At 43.3% G+C, this 13,793-nt stretch overlaps 1 protein-coding gene across 1 annotated transcript in view; it reads right to left on the reverse strand.

The window, feature by feature from the left end:
* TARS1 (threonyl-tRNA synthetase 1) overlaps positions 1-13,793 on the reverse strand; it is a 533,465-nt gene that overhangs the window by 280,109 nt on the left and 239,563 nt on the right. The window lies entirely within an intron of this gene.

Here is a 13,793-nt window from a genome sequence, read left to right on the forward strand (position 1 = left end):
TAGCAGGGAGTGTTATGAGACACTATCAGACACACGTACCTACTCTTGAGGTCCTACTGCCTGTGACTGGCTGTGGCAGAGTCGCTGACTCCTTGCGGCTCATTCTGGCTACTTTTCTCTATGTCCACCTTAGAGCTGTTGGGAATTTTTTGGTTTGTTTTGCTCTGTTTACAGAGCAGCCAGCATAGCTGTGCTTCCTTACCCCACCTGCAGAACGGGAAATCATCCAGTATCTTACTGCAGAAGGAACAGGGGTCGGTGTCTGACCGATGCTTAGAGAGGCTGAAGGAGACCAACAGCGATGCCACAGCTTTTCCGTGGTGCTCTGAATAAAACCAGAGTCTGGCAGCTGAGCCCAGCAGAACAACTGATGTCATTCGTGTGCTAAAGAGCCTGCAGCCTGACTATCCAGTCAGCAATGTGCTACTCCTACCACATCACCCTGCAAACGACTGTGTTCGTTGGCATGCTCACCTGTTTATTTAGGTGTGTGACAGGCTTCCGTTCTTATTTGGATCAAACCTGCCTCATTATGCTCATTCCAAGCACTGCTTGCGTGCTGTTTTGTAGACATCTCCTAGACACGAAGGGCACCAAGGGGATTAATAACATTCATCCAAATGTTTTCCCAGAGGCCGGTGCGAGAAAGAAATAATGGTATTGACCTCGCAGGCTTGGGATACAGAGAAGAGGCATTCAGAATGAGGAGGGACTTGAGGCGTGATGCAGCAGAGGGAGAATATTACACTCCACAGGATTTCAAGCTGGTTTTCTTTTCTGAAAACTCAGTGTTACTCCCTTTAATGCAAGACCTCAGGGGAGAAGTGCTCTGCGCAGTTGCAGCCTACAAAGAAGGGCAGCTGGGCACTGCAGAAAAACAGCCTACATATGATGATTCTCTTCAGAGTATCTCCTTACCACCATCTCTGATCTGCACAGTGTTCCAGTTCTGCTTATCTTTAATCTATGCTTATCACGACACCTGAGGTAATAATACTGACACAGCTCTCTTACTTTGGGAACTCAATGTTCAAGAACTTGCAGCAGCTATAGTAGGAACAGCCACAACAGATCTTAATTTTTTGGAACGAAAAAGGACATCACCTAAGTGCTCTCTAATAAAAACCTGTGTTGGCACTCAAAATAATGTCAAGTCTTTAACAAAAAAAGTAAACCAACCTTGGATGCTAGAGCTGAAAAGGAGGAAGATGTACGTGCAAGGCTTTAGCCGGGCTTCCAGCACCATCGGGACCTTCCAGGAGCTGCTGTATTTCAGGACAAATCTTTTAAAAAGGCAGTCAAATTTACTGGTGATTGGGTTCCTGACACTTGGGCACATTTCAGGCTACTGGGATCATGTCCTCAAACATCAGCCCTTTCATTGCCACTATTTCCAAATGCCAAAGGGACCCAGTCTTCCTGACTCTGAGCACAGTGATCATAGACCTGAGGTGCCTCTGACAGACCCCATGAAACGCAGCTTTGGGGAGCTCCTGAGGCCAAGGTCTGGGCTTTGTGTTGCTGTGTAGCTGGCTCAAGAAGTGACCCGCTGATGGGGACACTGGAAATGCTGCTGTCTCTGTGCCCTCTGCAGCTGGGGACTGCCACTGCCCAGCAGCCCTGCAACAGCACAGGTGCCCACCGGCTGGCCAAGCCACCGCTCATGTAGAGACACTTGTGGCTTCAGAGCCATGGAATTGCCACTATGTGTGCCACAGAGGCCTTTTCCAAGCAGTGACTCAGTTACAGCCAAACTCTCTGACCTGCTTCACCTTTTCCCACTGTCCCTTAAAGCCAAATTTGACTGGAAGAACTGGAGAGAGATTTCTTCCTACTCCTGATATGGGATTCACTGTCTTTCACCATGCCATTCCACTCCTTGACACCCTCTTGTGCACCCTGTTCTCCCTCAAATACAACAACGTAGAATCAGACACAGCATTGAGTACACGTGCAGAAAAGAAATACATGGCTTTGATGTGTAGCCCCGTGTTACAGTACATGGCATACCTGTGTCCGATTGCAGTTTGTCTCTCAGGCAGTTTCTCAGCAGCATCTACTCAAGGTTCTTGGCTGCCTGGTTTGAATACTTCATTTTCGAGCTGGGAAGGTATATCCTTGTCCTCTCCACCCTTGCAGGTCTTCAAGACTTGACTACCCAAGTTTCTAAGCAACCTGATCTAATTAGATCTGCTTAGAGTGAAGTTCAGACTAGATGGCCTTCATACTTAAATCATTCTATAACTATGGTCCCTGAAACAAAGATCCAAGAGAACTAGCGTTAAGTCAAAGTGGATGACCAAGGATGGGATTAAACACGCAGCAGAGGAGTGGGAGACACCCATGAGGCCACGCAGCCTAGGAAGGCAAAACAGGGAGTGTTGGCAGCTGGGTGGCTGAACCACTAGAGAGGGGATTAGCAGACCATTTGGTGCCAAAGAAGGGTGAGGACAGTCAATGATGGGTCTGGTGGCCCTGGTGGAGCCCATCAGTACTAGGCAGGGAGTTGAAAAAGCAAATCTGAACATCTGAAGAGATCACCTGAGCATGAATGCAAGCAGGATATGGGAAAAGGAATAAAAAAAAATTATCTTTAGCAAGCACATTTAACATCAGCAGGACGGGTTATAAATTTAACACTGCACTTACAAAGAGCTCTGACTTTTTCTTTTCTCTTTTTGGATGGATGCAAAACAGCAGTTCACTCCATGGAGAAGGAAGAAGTCAACATGTAATAAAAACAGCACAGTCACTCCCAATGCAGGAGAAAATTAGACAGGTAGCGACAAAGATTCAAACATAGTTTACCTAATTCTTTCATACTTTGACCAGCACAGACTAAAGGTAGTTGCTCACTTTCCTTACTAAGTACAATCCCAGATTTGCCGTTATAAACTCTAGAAGAGAAAGAAATATTACTTACATTATATGGTCAGGTAAGGTTCATGCTATTTTTGGATGAAGACAGGGTGCAGAACCCATGAGTGACTTCATTAAGAAAATAAAGATTTACAAAAGAATTTACCAACACATGGGTGACGATTGGAAGAGTGCAGAGTTACATTTCCAGGGCCAGTTGGGCATGGGACATAGGGAGATTTTATGTGAAGGCTTTTTGTTTTGTTTCTAACAAGAAGTAATTCCACAAGTGGAAATCATGTTTATGACCCTTTTCATAAGCCTTTAAAGCCACTTGTTAGTGTTGGACATGAAAAAGGATTTTGGCAAAGGAGTGACAAAGGAAGAAGCTTAACAATCAGTAAAAAACACTGCAAGAACAGAATAAAGCATATATACCTTGTGACAATTATTATCCATAAATAGGTTATTTCAAGCAATAATCCCAAGCAGCAGCCATCTGCACTGACAGTTATGTTAATTCATCTGCACTTAGATGCTGACAGGGACATCAGACCTTCAACTTCGATTCAGATTACTTTCCAAAATCAACATTCACCAAACCCCTGTTGAAACGAGCAGGCACAGAACCAGGATTGCACATTCATACCACTACATTCAGCTCTTCTTGAAGTTAATGGAAGATCTGACATTAGCTGAAACTGGAGTTTTTCGCACACAGGTGATGTCTGGTGAGATTTGGGAATGGTATTTGAAACCTGGTGACTCTGAATTGGTTGATTTATTGTATCATTAACTTGCATTGTTCGTGCTTTTGACATGTAGTTGTGACAGCTGACAAACTTGTTTTGCTTCCCCATTTCATGCCCACCTTTTAGATACCTACCTTACAGGTTACTCTAGTGTTGCCACACAATATGTTAACTGTGACAGTGTCATCCTTGACATTCGTTCCTGGACATCGGCTTTCACATAAAAGGTGTACAATGGACTGGTTTCTTCAGTTACTTTCTTACATCAAGCTGCATAAACTGGGGACGGGGCTCTGAAATCAGGTACCTCTTCATTGTAGGACAGGTGCTTGGTCATCAGGAAAGCCAACCTTGTGGAAGTCCAGCTGGCACATCTCCCTGCAGGTCTCACCTATTCCAGCACTCAGTTATAAAGGCTCATAGTATCCTTGGTATCCATACCAAGAAGGCTTAGTCTTCTGGGATATACCTCGACAGTCCTTTTACCTTGCCTGCTAACATCCCAGCAGCCTTTCCAGGAGCTGCTTCAGGCAACATAAAGCAAGAATGTGTCTGTCCACCCCAACGCCCTGGCAAGAAGTATCCCATCCCTTCCCTGTGCTGCACACAGGGATCTAGGATGATGCATACTGTAGTATTTGTGGCCCAATGCATTTTGCATTGCTTTCACGGGATTATGAGGAACTGAAACTTCATTAATAGCTCCTAATTGAGCTTTCTATTTCTTTGTTCTTTTTCCCCAAGGGCTCATACATTTCAATCCATCCTGGTCACAGAATGAGACGCAGTGGGGTGAGAAGGAGCATGGAATTGAGGTAGTTTCCTCCTTCCCCAAAACTACAGCCACCTCAAAACATGCCATATTCTTTACAACAGAAATCGCATTCATCGTAACCCAGGAAAAATCCCTTTGCACGCTGCAATTTTCCCTCCCAGCAACAGTGTTGAAAACCCCTTCTCCAGCTGCGGCTCTAACTCTTGTGTTCCTCCTTCTCTGAACAATACCAAGGGTCTATCTCCAGTCATTTCTGGGGTGATCACCCTAGGTCCCTTGATGGCTCAAGCAAGGAAGATGCATGATGCATGGTGAGAACAACCAGCCAATCGTCCTGCTTCAGACTGCGGTGGTCATCTATGGGTCTGAACGATGGGGACGTCCCTGCAGAGCCCTAATCTGCTGCTTTGCCTAAATTCCTTTCTCTCACACCCAAATGAAAAACACACCCTGCTTTAAACTTTCCCCTTTTTTCCTGGCTTTGCTTATTTTACACCCTTGTTTTTCATTTTGGCCTTGGTCAGCCAGTCCACTCTGTTTTTACCATCTTTCAAAATTATTCAACTGAGGGAGCTCCCAATGGCTCCTTTCACATCTTTTGTCTGTAAGTTTCATGCACTACCATTTCATTAGTTTAACCCCAGGTTGGGTGGTTGCATGCTTTTCCTCATGTCCAGCAGTTTCTCTCATTGCTACCTTTTTAATTACCCTCGGGTGGATTCTCCATCCACAGAGATTTAGGCAGATACATAGAAATTAGGTTTAGTGCTGGCAATAGTCCTGATCTAAGCAGGAGGCTGGACTAAGTCTTTGGGTTACAGGACCTCCATAGATCTCTTCCCACCACTGTTCCCATGATTCCTGCATGACACAGCATCTGTAAGGATGTTTACTCTCTCTGTCAATCTGCACTTGGGACCTCTGAACCATAACATCACATAGTCATTGAACTATAACTTTGTATGGGCTTTCTGCTGTCTCAGGTGTACTTGCTCATGCTCAGAACAAGACCTGCACAGGGACTAAAAATATTTAAGTATTCAATGAAAAAATAAGTGCCATAAAAATTTGTAGCTCCACCAGTCTAATGCCAATATGACATGCCTTTGGATTAAGCTGCTCCTTACACTGGCAGCCTGTCTGCCAGGGAATAGACTTAACAACACTCTTCCACCACCAGATCATGCAATCCAAAACTTGCAACAGGCTGTATCCCTTCCTGCCACCATGTACTTATTTTGTTGTAGATTCCAGGCTGGAGAGCTGGTGGAACGCATCCTTGCAAAGCCTAATCTTAAAAACACTGAGGTTTGTACAAAGCATTGGATCAATCCTGCATCTTAATTCCAGAACTGGGCAGATGGCAGAAAGTGAAGCATATTCTAAGAGAACATATTGGAATGTCATAAGAAGCAATGATGAGTAAAATTTGTTTTCATAGTGAAACATTTAATATGCATGACATACACTACACAATTACTCACATTCTTAAAATGAAATGGATAAATGTTTCCAGCAGGCATCATCTTCTAACAATTCTTTCAAGTTAATGCCAAAGGAAAAAAAAATAAAAGAAGGTAGTAAAATTTCTGTACAGAACATACCAATATTGTCTCCAAAGCTATCAGACATGTTTTCATGAAAATTAAAGTCAGGTTAAAAGAGAGGCATCCAAAATATTTTTTTTTCTAAGCGTGGGCATAAGTAAGTGAATCACGTAAGACCACTGTTTCACGTAAGACATTCTGTTTCCATTAGAGATGGGCTGTAGATGAGAGTTTCCAAGCCATATTTATCTCTGTTTACAATTCCAATAAACATTTAGCTTAGGCTGGTCAGAGCTGATCAAAGGTCCCATAAGATGTGACCCCAAACAGCTGAATACTTGCAGGGGAGTGTAAAAGCCTGAATGGTGTATCCTATTAGTGTGGCTGGCAACACCAAAATCTGTCCACATTTAGACAATAAACTTACCTCCCAGGTTTACAGAACCAAATGCAAAAAAGCTGACCATCTTCTTTCTGATCATATTTGTGTTACTGGTCCCATTCTTCTTGCATACATAGCACTTGAAGCAATCCCTAGTCCGTAAGCCTTCTCACCTTTCCAGGCTCCTTTATGTCTCTTTATCCACTACCTCTGCTCCTTTTTCAAAGCACTTTTAGAAAATTTGCTTCAGTCTTTCTGCTTTGAGAGGCTTGTCCTAACTTTACACTGAAATAATCTGTTGTTATTCCCCAACCCCTGCAGCTGTCTACTTCTCTGTGTAACCGTGCACAAAAATTTATCATTTCTTGTTTGTCTATGAAATGCCTGGCATGTGGTAGAAGCTGACACAAATTAATAGTAATGTTCAGTCTGCACGCTGGGATCATATCTAGGTTTTACAAGCGAAAACAAGTCTTCAGTTATCCCCCACTATTACTACATTTATTTCTGAGCAGCAGCAGTGATTTCAGACGGCACCTTGGTGATATTTCAAATGCCTGGACCAGGAACCCTCAAAATGTGGGCATGCAATTGCCGAAGTGGTAAGTCCAGGTAGGGCATGATTGAGCAGCATTCAGTAGCCAAGATTAAAACAGACCATCTAACAAGCCAGCTGCCTTGGATACTCACACAACTATGTAAAACTAGGCAGAGATGTTCAATCCCATACCCTGGGCAAGTCTCGGGAAGCTGGAGACTGGAGGGCTTGCTGCAGATTTGACTCATATTCATGTATCCAAAGCATTCATAGGTTCTTTGTTCTGCTCACTTTTTATAGGTTTTTTTGAGACTTCTACTTCAAAGTGGTAATGTTTTTGATTACTTCAGTAGTTGTTTTTCCTCTCCCAATTGCTATATTATTTTATATATTTTTCCAAGGATGTTTTCCTCTCCTTTTCTATCTCTTCCACTTACATAGTCTTAATTTACTCAGTCTTCCCGTCATTTGAGATAGCTGTCATATTTGCTGCCTATTGATGGCGGCGGTAATAAGTCGCTTGCCTACACTTCCAGCTGAACACAAGTAAAAATAATGTGGAATGAAACCATCTTTGCTCCATCCACCGGCCTTTTTGATGAGGAAGAGGCGGACACTGAAATGGCTGCAGTTTCAACTGCTTTGTCCTACATTTTTTTCCCTTGAGGGAGCACCTCCCACGGGTAGTGGCAGGTTTACAGCTTGCCGTGGAGGTCAGGTGTAAGCGACCTGGACAGACATAACGACATAGCTGGTTCTGCCACAAAGAAATGAATACTAAAGCCACCAGCATGTATCATACATAAGGCCTCGTATGATATCTCAAACCCTATTTAGGATCAATTAGTAGGTTAATACATTGCTGAGGTCAATAATTAGGAGACATAGACCCGACACTAAATCATGGTAAAGGAGCATTATCTCATGCTATACACAGTTGGGAAAGACAAACCACCAGCCTTGTTAGTACAACTCTCAATGTGACTAATGACGTGGCGAAAACGTTGGAGGAATGAAGTGCCTTTGATTTTCCTTCAGCTTTTCTCACTGTAAAAATGCCATATAACATTCCTGCAGTGTTTTCTGTTGCTGAGATGATTCATTATACACTAAATTGCCATGAAAGTAACTGTCTGTAAAATGCTGACCCACTCTGTTTTTACTGCATGTCATCCTGTTACACTACCTACAAAAGGTTACAGATGCAACATCTCCCTGGCCTACACAGTTCATTAAGACCAATTGTCTGCGCTGCTGCAGTTCATCCCTAATTGCTCACAGAAAGAACAGCAAAATATCTAGAACCAAATAGCAATTGACAGCCTCTGCTGAAAACAAGATCATTGCTTCATCATTAAAAGGTTCAAAGAAAATGCCACAAAAGACACGCAAAAAAGCTAGAAGAAGTTTGTTCTTAGGCATGTATGGTGAACCTGTTTCAGATCTCTGTGTCTTTTTCTGGATCTTTAACTTTTCTTCCCTGCATGTTTTCTCTTTTACTCAGTCCAAAGTTCTTCAGACAAGGACTGTCTTTTATTTCATGTAAGGAATGTGCCTACTGTGCCCTCAGCCCACCATCTACTTAGAGGTCTTTAGACATAAAGAAATAAAAATATTATTACTAAGAATAATAGAATAATGAGTTGTCCTTAGAAACCTCATTAATGCCATATGCCCCACTGTGTGTCCTGTTTTTGTCCCCTCCTTTTGACCGATGACTGGGCATGTGAAAGAAGATGCTTGATTCAGGGTTACCCTGCAGAGACTGGTTTGCTATTCTAACCAAGTTCTGGGAATAACAGTACATTTTTCATCTTGGAGAAACAAGATACAATAATAAAGAATATTAATCAAATATTGTATTGTGTTCTCATCTTTGGTGAGCCTGAAACCTTTTTCCACACTAAAAGAAAATAAATAATTAATAAAGAAAGCTTCTTTTGTAGAGGGACACAAGCTGAAAAACATCCTATAAAGTTACAAAGTAAAATGCAGCATGTTTTTATAACGACCCATGTAATGTTTATAAATATTGTTTATTTTCAGTACCATGGACCACTGAACATGCAATACATGGCAAGGCAGTATCTGATTCATTTTTATAGATATTTTTCTCACAAAACTTGGTTGCGTATTCATCCAAGCACGCCACATGCCAGTTCTTCTCTGTTTGTCATAGTAACCGCAGCCGAATGCCATCTCAGCTGAAGCGGTGTCCTACGAAGACTGGAATGTATCACTCGACTCAAAAAAATAAGAGATTGTAATGCCAGTGTGCTCACTGTTTTTGAAAGGAAAAGCATCATGTTTTAAAGCATGCAATACATGCAGGAAGCATACTTCAGGATGCCTCTCCTGGTGTTCTTTGTTCCCCTTACTGCACTGCACACAGCCCCATGTTGTTATTTCCCCTTTTTTTCATATCCTAAGTGTAGTTTCCCTGCCCTAGATGCATTCCAGCACAATGGGAAAAATATTTTGTCCTATGCTATGTATAGCAATTTCCTCTGAAATGCCCTCTCTTGCTGGAAAAAAAGAGCTTTTGTCTGCCTGCCAGCATGAAGACCCATTTTCCAGCAGTCAAGCACAGCTGACAAAGTGCTGCTTGTTTCAGAGGCCACTCATCCAGGAGGAAAACTGGCATTATCAGTGGGAAGGTAACCTCCAGAATGACACCTGTGAGCACTGTGGAGCCATCATCCCCCATATCCCAGAGGGAAATCATCAGGTTATAACTTTATAACATCCTGGTTATACAGCTCAGTCCTGTCTCCACAGCCAGGCCTCGTTCAAGAACATGCGTCTACATGTGACAGTATATAAATATACACATAAATTAGAAATTCTTGCTAGCACAACTCTGACTTCTGGAGAGGTTAAGCCCTAATACTACCCAAATAATCAGGCACTTTAGTTTTTATCTTTAAGGACATTTAAAAGTCAAACTCTAGTGTGCTTCACCCTTCGATAAACCAAGTACCTCCTGCAGGTTAATGAGCACCTTTAGATGGATCCAGCTAGGTTAGTTTATTCATTATTTGGTTTCCCAAACAATAAGAGCAGAAACTTTCTTCGTGGTTTTACAGCACACTATAGTGAACATTTGAAGCTAAGTTAAGATTTTAAATGCTATACAAAATTCAAGCCAATGGATTATTGTCTCCTAAATCTCAGCTTTGCCATCTTGCATCTACATGCTAGCTATTTGTCACAGACTGTAAGGAAAAGGGTTTTACTTTGCACAATGCATTTCTATCATATTTCGCTAATAGGGTCTTAGCAGTTCATTGAGCTCTGCAGAGTTCCCAATTTCCCTCCTTTTATTGGTTCTTTGCAATGTGACAGAGGCACACGTAGTGAAGGGATTCAGCAGCATGCTTAATTTCAGCCTGCTCTACAGCTGCGATGTCCTGGAGTGCTGGGGGCGCAGGGGGTTAACCTTGGCTAAACCCTTACTTGGATAGTGGGAGGGACCATTAACGAAAAGTGGCACATACTGAAGTGGAAATAGTATTACAAAGTAAAAGGTAATTCTAAATAAAAGGTAAATATCTAAGGATCTGTTTCCCTTTCATTGTATCCCTTTCATTAACCACAAAAAAGAGTAGCAAGTAGCTCTGTCATGGGATTGCTTCTAAAGTGTAGGTTTAGATTAGACATTAGGAAGAAGTTCTTTACAATGAGGGTGGTGAGACACTGGAACAGGCTGCCCAGAGAGGTGGTGGAGGCCCCATCCCTGGAGACATTCAAGACCAGGCTGGATGAGGCTCTGAGCAACCCGATCCAGTTAAAGATGTCCCTGCTTACTGCAGGGGAGTTGGACCAGATGGCCTTTAAAGGTCCCTTCAAATCCAACACATTCTATTCTATATTATAAATCATCCTTCAGGGGATGTGATGGCTTTCTCTGGGTGTATCCTCAAGGCTGACATGAGTTACAAGGCACTCAGAGTGTGGCTCTGACCTCCCTTACACAAGTTCTAGTTGGCCATCGAGCTCTGTCAGCTGTGCTGGTAATCCAATGAGTGCCAATGAGCACAGGACTGAGCTCTGGGGATAGAAAAACTAGCAAAGGGCAAAGGTGTCTTGCTCAGGTGATGATTAGTCATATTGGAGCAAACAATGGCACTGCAACGGAACAAAGTAATGGGTTCCCTAGAGGCTGGTTCGTCACTGTGGGCTTAACTGCTTTAGCTCGCAAGTTATCAGACAGCGATATAACCTTCACGGGGTGGTGAGCACTGCATTAACCCAAAGTTGCAGGCAGCTGTAATTATATCCAGATACACAGGAGCAGTGCTGGTGCAACACCCCAGTTCCACTAAAATTCACACTCTCTAACTGAATTCAGACTGAGGGAGACGCCAGCACAAGGGAACCATCTGTAAGGCTCCCACCTTCGGTTGTAGCGAAGAAACAGCCTTCCCCTCCACAGCCTCTGCAGTAGCCAGAACTTGGGACTCGGTTCTCCATCTGTTTGGCCCCCTTCACGTCAGTAATGAACATGTTGCATATGCTATCTACAGCTATCTTGCTCTTTGGCAGGAACTCTTGAAAAAAACTAGAACATAAACACTCCAACAATACAGAACAATATGCTTTTTGGCAGGTCCTTCTTAATCAAACATGTCTAGGTCTGCAGGCAGTGGTCCCTCTGTGGCCAGTGGACATCTCGTGGAGCTGGAGCGCACACCTGGAGGAGCCCCAGCCTGCACGCTGCATTAGGAGACAGATTCAATCAGTCACCACTTGGAAATAACTACAATGGAGAAGCGGCTGGAGACACAGGTGCAGAGTGAGGGATGACAGGAGCTTCCACTGCAGCCATAAATCTGGGGGAAAAGCAGAGGCCTCATCCCACCCCTAAAACTGACTTTCCCTAATGCAACTCAAGCCAGGCTGTGTCTCCTCTTTCAGAAAATCCCCCAGATGCCTACAGACAGGGTGGGAACCCCCTGGCACACCGAGAGGGAGGGTAGGGGGAAGATTTGTGAAGCTGCAGATTTTCTAGGCAAGCCTTCTTGTGCTTTTAAATTCTCCTCCCAAATTCCATTCCTTCTTCTTTGCTTCTTCTGCACTCCCTCCTTCCTCCTTCTCACTGGTGGGAGGCACTGAAGGGGGAAGAGCAGAAGGGGATGGTGGGAGACCTGTCAAACTGCCTGACCTTTCCTACTGGAAGGTATCCCATCAAAAAGAAATTTCATCAACTACTTTAGTTTCTTCTTCTGATGGATTTGAAGAGATGGAGGAGGACCCCTCTCCCCTCACCACTGTTAAGCAGGAAAGGGAAGGGAAAGGAAAGCAAGATGAACATCATAACGCACACGCCATCTCAACTGTGAAATTCATTTGCAAGGTTTAGGGGTGTTAGGCGACTTCAAGGCCACCAGTCTCAATGCATCTCTGCACGCTCTGGGATCACAGCCACCACCACAGGGCAGCCCTCCCTGATCCGGGCACAATGTCACCACTGCGTCAATTGCATATGGAGCTCAGCCCTGCTGTTCCCCCTTTTATACTCACCTACGTATTTGTATAGATTGTGTTTCTGCTGAATTTCAAGCATAGACATGCCCAAGTTGACAGATTAAGCCAGAAATTATCCCTGCTTCCATCACTAACTACATTGATTTTGATAAGCTCACAGAACACTGTCAGGCATGGCTTACACACTGCTGCCACTGCAGAAACAACTGTGGTGGAATGGATATATGCAGATGCTACAATTTAAAAGAAAAGTAAAAAGTTACTGAGGACACCATATGTCAATATACCCTCAGTGGTGTCTGCAAACTTATGACTGGTGTTGGCAATGCTTTCACCGTGTCTCTGCAGTTTGCAGGCTGCTGGGCTACCATTAGCCAGGACTGCTGTGCACACATTTCTAATCTGACCTAACTGATCTGTTCCCCCCCAGGCATGTGCAGTAGTTATTGTAGGAGCAAGTGGTAGATGGTGCGTTGCAGCATGTCTTAGTTTTTTGATCTCTTGGCCATTGAGAATGAAGATCTGGTTGGAGAACCTGGGTTTTGGTCACAAGCTTTGGGTCTTGTGTCAGTGCAGAGTTTGGGATGTGACTGGAGAACACTCCGGCATATCAGAGTTCAAAAGTGTTTCCGCATTCCCTGGGCCAAACATAACCTGAGAGCCTGGTTTCCCCAAGAGGGAGAACCAGGAAAGATCCAGAAGCCTGGCCTCAGGAATGAAAGGAGGAAGCCTGGAAATTAAACCTGTCTCGGTTTCTTGCATGGAAATGCAATGCAATTCCAGTGCATTAGCTCTAGTCCCACGTAAAAGGCAACGCTACAGACTAAGGAGAGCCAAGCAAATGATCTCAGCAACAGTGGTGTGAGTCTGAAGTAAGTTTAGCAACCCCATTCTTCTGACAATTCATATTACTGTGTATTTCAATTACAGTAACTGTGGTCTAATGATGATTCTCTTCCCTTAATAGTGTTAACAAGTCTATGGGAACAATATACATTTTACTGCAGGTTCATATATGTAGATAGTTCATATGCTGGGCCTAAACATTAGAGAACAAACAGCATCAAGAGTTATAGCCTCTCTGAAATATATATTAAATATGTAGAATAAACCCATGTTCTGAAGACAGTTGGTACAGTGTGAAAGACATTTTAAAGTGAAAACAGCTTTCAGGACTTCTACTCCCCATCAGTGAGGAGTTAACACTGGCCTATTTTCTAGCACTAGTATTCTCTAAGTGATGAGACCTGTGCCACATGGCTAATTATCTCCACATCACAGACAGGCACAACAATACAGCCATTATTTCACAAAGCGTAAAATTTTATCACCTAAATATGAACCAAGAAAGATGTTTCCATAAATTTAACTTCTGATTAAGTCTCAGATCCCCAAAATAAAAACACGTCTTGAGTCTTATCATCTGGGAAAAAAACCTAGCTTAGTCTGGACA

Source organism: Chroicocephalus ridibundus, chromosome Z (genome assembly GCF_963924245.1).
Source record: "Chroicocephalus ridibundus chromosome Z, bChrRid1.1, whole genome shotgun sequence".
In the NCBI taxonomy this organism is placed as follows: domain Eukaryota; kingdom Metazoa; phylum Chordata; class Aves; order Charadriiformes; family Laridae; genus Chroicocephalus; species Chroicocephalus ridibundus.